This window comes from Hemiscyllium ocellatum, chromosome 12 (assembly GCF_020745735.1).
Source record: "Hemiscyllium ocellatum isolate sHemOce1 chromosome 12, sHemOce1.pat.X.cur, whole genome shotgun sequence".
Taxonomy (NCBI): Eukaryota; Metazoa; Chordata; class Chondrichthyes; order Orectolobiformes; family Hemiscylliidae; genus Hemiscyllium; species Hemiscyllium ocellatum.
In genome coordinates this window covers 17,330,287-17,336,286 of record NC_083412.1, presented here as the reverse complement: position 1 = coordinate 17,336,286, position 6,000 = coordinate 17,330,287, and positions in this window count along the sequence as shown.

Genomic DNA, 6,000 nt, shown 5'->3' with positions numbered 1-6,000 from the left:
TATTCATGGAGAGGGTGGTGCATGTATGAAACGAGCTGCTGGAGGAAGTGGTGGAGGTGGATACAATTATGACATTCAAAAGACATCTGGATGGGTATAAGAACAGGAAGGGTTGAGGGGGATTATGAACTAGATGCTGGGAAATGGGATTAGTTCAGTTTAGGATATCTGGTAAGGATGGGCAAGTTGGACTGAAGGGTTTGTTCCTGTGCTGTATAACTTTGACTCTATAATGTTTGAACCTTTGGGTCTCTGATCACCCACACACACTAACGTTCCTCCAGTGAATGCATGTTCCTGTTCTTGACCATTTCAAAAGGCATAATCTTATATTATCCACAGATTCTTAACTATCCACCTGAAACAATGAGTTCAGTTCAAAGGGCAAATAGGAATAGGCAATGAATGCTGACCCAGCCAGTGACACCCGCATCCTGAAAATGAATGTCTAAAAAAAAAACGCAGTTTTGTTTTATTTGGTTTTGGACTATATGGACTTCAGTAAGGCGTCCGACAAGGTTAGATCTCATGGAATACAGGGAGAACTAGCTATGTGGATATAGAACTGGCTCAAAGGTAGAAGACAGAGGGTGGTGGTGGAGGGTTGTTTTTCAGACTGGAGGCCTGTGACCAGTGGAGTGCCACAAGGATCAGTGCTGGGCCCTCTACTTATTGTCATTTACATAAATGAGTTGGATGCGAGCATAAGAGGTACAGTTAATAAGTTTGCAGATGACACCAAAATTGGAGGTGTAGTGGACAGCAAAGAGGGTTCCCTCAGATTACAACAGGATCTGGACCAGATGGGTCAATGGGCTGAGAAGTGGCAGATGGAGTTTAATTCAGATAAATGCAAGGTGCTGCATTTTGGGAAAGCAAATCTTAGCAGGACTTATACACTTCATGGTAAGGTCCTAGGGAGTGTTGCTGAACAAAGAGACCTTGGAGTGTAGGTTCATAGCTCTTGAAAGTGGAGTCGCAGGTAGATAGGATAGTGAAGGTGGCGTTTGATATGCTTTCCTTTATTGGTCAGAGTATTGAGTACAGGAGTTAGGAGGTCATGTTGCGGCTGTACAGGACATTGGTTAGGCCGCTGTTGGAATATTGTGTGCAATTCTGGTCTCCTTCCTATTGGAAAGATGTTGTGAAACTTGAAAGGGTTCAGAAAAGATTTAAGGACGTTGCCAGGATTGGAGGATCTGAGCTACAGCGAGAGGCTGAACAGGCTGGAGCTGTTTCTGGAGCGTCGGAGGCTGAGGGATGACCTTATAGAGGTTTACAAAATTGTGGAGGGGCATAGATAGGATAAATAGACAAAGTCTTTTTCCTGGGGTCAGGGAGTCCAGAACTAGAGGGCATAGGTTTAGGGTGAGAGGGGCAAGATATAAAATAGACCTAAGGGGCAACCTTTTCATGCAGAGTGTGGTACTTGTATGGAATGAGCTACCAGAGAGAGAATGTGGTGGAGGCTGGTGCAATTACAACATTAAAGAGGCATTTGAATGGGTATATGAATAGGAAGGGTTTGGAGGGATATGGGCTGGGTGCTGGCAGGTGGGACTAGATTGGGTTGGGATATCTGGTCGGCATGGACGGTTTGGACCGTAAGGTCTGTTTCCGTGCTATACATCTCTATGACTCTATGACTGCGAACATTGGCAAGGTCAGCCTTTATTGTCCATTGCAAATAACCCTTGAAAAGGCTGTGGTAAATCACCTTCTTTAACATCCGCAGTCCATATAGTGCGTGTTAAGGAGAGGGTTTCAGGATTTTGACCCAGTGGCAGCGAAGACAAAATAACTATTTTGAGCAACTTGGTTGTGTTATTTGTCCTTTGACCTAGTCCTCTAGATAGTAGAGGTCACAAGCTTGGAAAGAATGTTGAAGGATGCCTGTAGAGTGGAAATATAAATGGAAAGGCATATTTGAGAGGGATACAAACAGTTGGTAGAGAGAGAGAGACTGATATAGGTTAGGAAAGTGGGCAACAAGTAGGCAAATCAAGTATAGTGTAGGAAATACTTTGGTAGCAAAAATTTTCTAAATGGGGAAAGGCTTCCGAAATCTGAATCACAAAAGATCAACTTCAGTGCTTTCTTAAGGTTATCATGCAGGTTCAACTGGCAGCTAGGAAAAGACAAACGCAACGTCAGCATTCATTTTGAGAGGGCTAGAGTACAAGACCAGAGATTATAGTGCTCAGGTTGTATAGGCTCTGATCAGACTGTATTTGGAATATTGAGACAAAAAACTGCAGATGCTGGAATCTAAAGCAGATAGGCAAGAGTGAGCCAGGAGGTGGAGAAGTCACTGCTTCGGGTATAACCCTTCTTCAGGAGTGTAGGTGGGAGTAGGGTCGCTGCAGATAAAGCTTTTGGTGAGGCGGGTGGTGGGGGTGGGGTTGGGAGAGAGGCAGAATGGAGAGTTAGTGATAGGTGAACACAGGTAGTGGATACCACCTGGTTGGTCAATGGGAAGAATGAATCTGGTTGGTAGCTGGAAGGACGAGTCAGAAGGTGGAATGGAAGGAGGGACGGGGCGCTGGAAAGGGAGTTAGGTTCCAGGTGCAAAACCTGCCCGCGCAACACCTCCCTCACCTCCAAACAGTCCTTTCAGGTGAGACAGAGATTCACCTACCGCTCCTCCAACCAAGTTTACTGTATCTGGTGCTCCTGATGTGGTCTTCTCTACCTTGAGAAGACCAAACGTAAACTAGGAACGTTTTGCCGAGCATCTCAGCTGGGCCTGTAATGGCCAGCCTTATCACCTGTTTATCACCCACTTCAATTCCCCTTCCACCACCCACCCCCCCCACATCCTCTACCTCCTCCATTGCCACATGTGAATCAGACCGCAAATTGGAGGTACACCACCTTATCTGTAGGCTGCCCAGGCAGAAGATGACTCAACATGGAGTTCTCGGATTTCAAATAACCTTCCCACCCATCCCAGACTCCTTTAGCAGCCCTGCCTCCTCCCTCCCTTCCAGCTACCAACTGGATTCATTCCTCACATCGACCAACCAGGTCATACCCACCACCTGGGTTCACCTATCGCCATCTCACCAATGCATCCCCCTCCCCACCCGCCTCCACTTTTACCTGCGACTCCCCTGACCCCAACCTCCATTTCCAAGGGGTTAGACCCAAAACATTGGCATCTCCACCTCCCAAGGCTGCCTGGCATGCTGTATTCTTCCAGCCTCCTGCTTGTCTACTTTGGAATATTGAGGGAAGTTTTGTACCCCATATCGAAGGAAGAATATGTTGGCCTTGGAAGGGTCCAGAGGACCTTTACAAGAATGCTCCTGAGAATGAAGGCCTCGTCACATAAGGAGGAGTTGAGGACACTGGGTCTGTACTCAATGCAGCTGAGGAGGATGCTGGGATCTCATTGAAACTTACATTAATAGAGAGGCCTGGATACAGTGGCCATGAAAAAGATATTTCCACCAATTGATCAAGACCAGACCAGAGGAGACACGCAGAGTGAAAGAAATTTCTTCAGTAGAGGGTGTTGAATCTGAGGTAGTCATTGCCACTGAAGGCTGTAGTGACCATGTCAGAGTGTATTTAAGACAGAGATACACAGGTTATCAATTAGTAAGTGGATCAAAGATTACAGAGAGAAGGCAGAATGGGTTTGAGAAACATATCAGCCAATTGTCGAATGGCAGAGCACATCTGATGAGCTGAGGAGAACAAATGCGTTGAGTATTATTTAAATGGAGAAAATCTACAGAACGCTAAACACAAAGGATCTTAGGGACACATGCATTAAACACAAGTGAAAGCTAGCACACAAGTGCAGCAGGTCATCAGGAACACTAATGGAACATTGTCCCTTATTTCAAGGGGGTTGGAGTAGGACTGGGGAAGTCTTACATCAACTGAACAAAGGCACTAGTGAGACCACATCCTGGAGCACTGAATGTTTGTCATCCCCTAAAATAATGGGGAAGCAGTTTGGAGAAGGGTCACTAGGATGATCCCAGAGATCTACAGATTGTGTAATGAACAAAGGTTAAATAGGTTGGCACTCTACACATTGCAATTCAGAAGAATGAGGTGATCTCATTGAAATATTCAGGATTCTTAAGGGGCTTCAGGGCATAGTCTCACAATAAAGGGGCAATCAAAGACAGAGGTAGAGGAACTTCTCAGAAGACTGAGTTTTGGGAACTTCTTGACGCAGAGAACTGTGGAGGCAGAGCCCTTGTGTACATTTTAGGCTGAGAAAGTGATTCTTGGTCAGGAAGGAAATCAAGGGTTATGAGGAAAGGGCAGGAAAATGGACTAAGGAATGTTGGATCAGCTATGATCCTATTGAATAGTGGAGCTAGCATAGGGCCTAATGGCCTACTGCTGTTCCTATTTTGTATGACCTTCATTGAATTGCTCCCCCTGCGCCTGTTACACACCTATTTTTTAAAATCCAGTCCTGAATATTCTAAGACATTCAGGGGTTATTGGGCTGGTTGCTCCTACATTTCACACTAAAGAGACTGTGTGGAGCCTGTAGTTTTGAAAGCCTCCCACTATTCTGCTGTAAATTTGCCCTCAAATAGCTGTTCTCAGTCTACATTGAACTGATCTTGACTTATTTTAATAAAATCTGCCTTTACACCAGTCCAAAAGCCTTGACCTTAGACCATCTATTTCTTTAACAAACTTAAAATATATGGTGTTCTGGTCTCTGTCACAACAATGTTCCCCCACTGCCATCTTGAACAACTGAGGAGCTTCATTTCCCTGAATTGGGTCCAGTACTACACCATCCCTTGTAGGATCATCTTCCCGTTGATATAAAAATCCCTCTTGAATACATTTCAAGACATCTGCCCCTTCAAAACCCTTTATATTATGATTGTCCCAGTTAATATTGAGATAATTCAAATCCACTAATTGCCCTATTATTTTTTTTACAAGCCTAAGTGAATTGACTACACATCTGCTTCTCCTCTGCCTGTTGATGGTTTGAGGGTCAAGACTCACTCCGAACATTGTGACACCCCTTTTTATTCCTCAACTCTAGCCTCAAAGCCGCATTTGACAACCTTCCAAGACATCAGCCCTCCTTAGTACAGTAACTGTTTCCTTAATTAATAGTGCCTGAAGATCCTATACCCTGGAATGGTGAGGTGCTCATTCTGCCACTCCCTTAATCATGTCTGTGGTGTCAACAACATGGCAATTCCTCATGCCCATCCATACCCAACTCAGCTGTCTTACTTGTACTAGACCAAGCAGTTAAGTTGACGCCCTCCAGCCTCTCCTCCCTGCCTGGAGACACATGACTGAACTCCCTTGCAGAGGTTCCTTTTCCTAAGATACAGTATGTTGTGTCATTACTGAACTAACGCACTGTCCCCCCTGCCCTCCTGTAATAGATTAAAATCCTCCCAACAGCACTAGCAAACACACCCGCAAGGTTGTGGGTCCCATTCTGGTTTGGTGCAGATCATCCTGCCTATAGAGGTCGCACATTCTCCTGAATTGGTCCCAGTGATCCAGGAAACTAAAAAGAAATCCCACTCTGCACCAACACGAGCCAGACATTCTTCTGCCTTATTCTCCTACTTCCATACTTGCTAGCACGTGGCACTGGGAACGATCCCTCAACGCGACACAAGATCTCATCTCCCTTTTCTATCATTAGTACCAATGTGTAACACAACCTATATCTCGTCACCCTTACCCCTCAAAATACCCTGCAGTTGCTCAGTGACATCCTTGACCCTGATATCAGGGAGGCAACACACCACCCTGAAGGCATGTCTGCAGCAATACTGGTCTGTTCTCCTAACCAACGAATCATCAGTTACTCTCGCTCCTGCTCTCTTCCTCCCTCCCTGTGCAGTCAGGCTGCTTGTGACGCCAGAAGCCTGGCACTATCTGCATTCCCTAAAAGAACCAGTGCCTTCATCAGCTTCCTAAGTGGAAAACCAATTGGCAAGCAGGAACCTACGGGGACTCCTGCCCTACCTGTCTGTTCCTCGG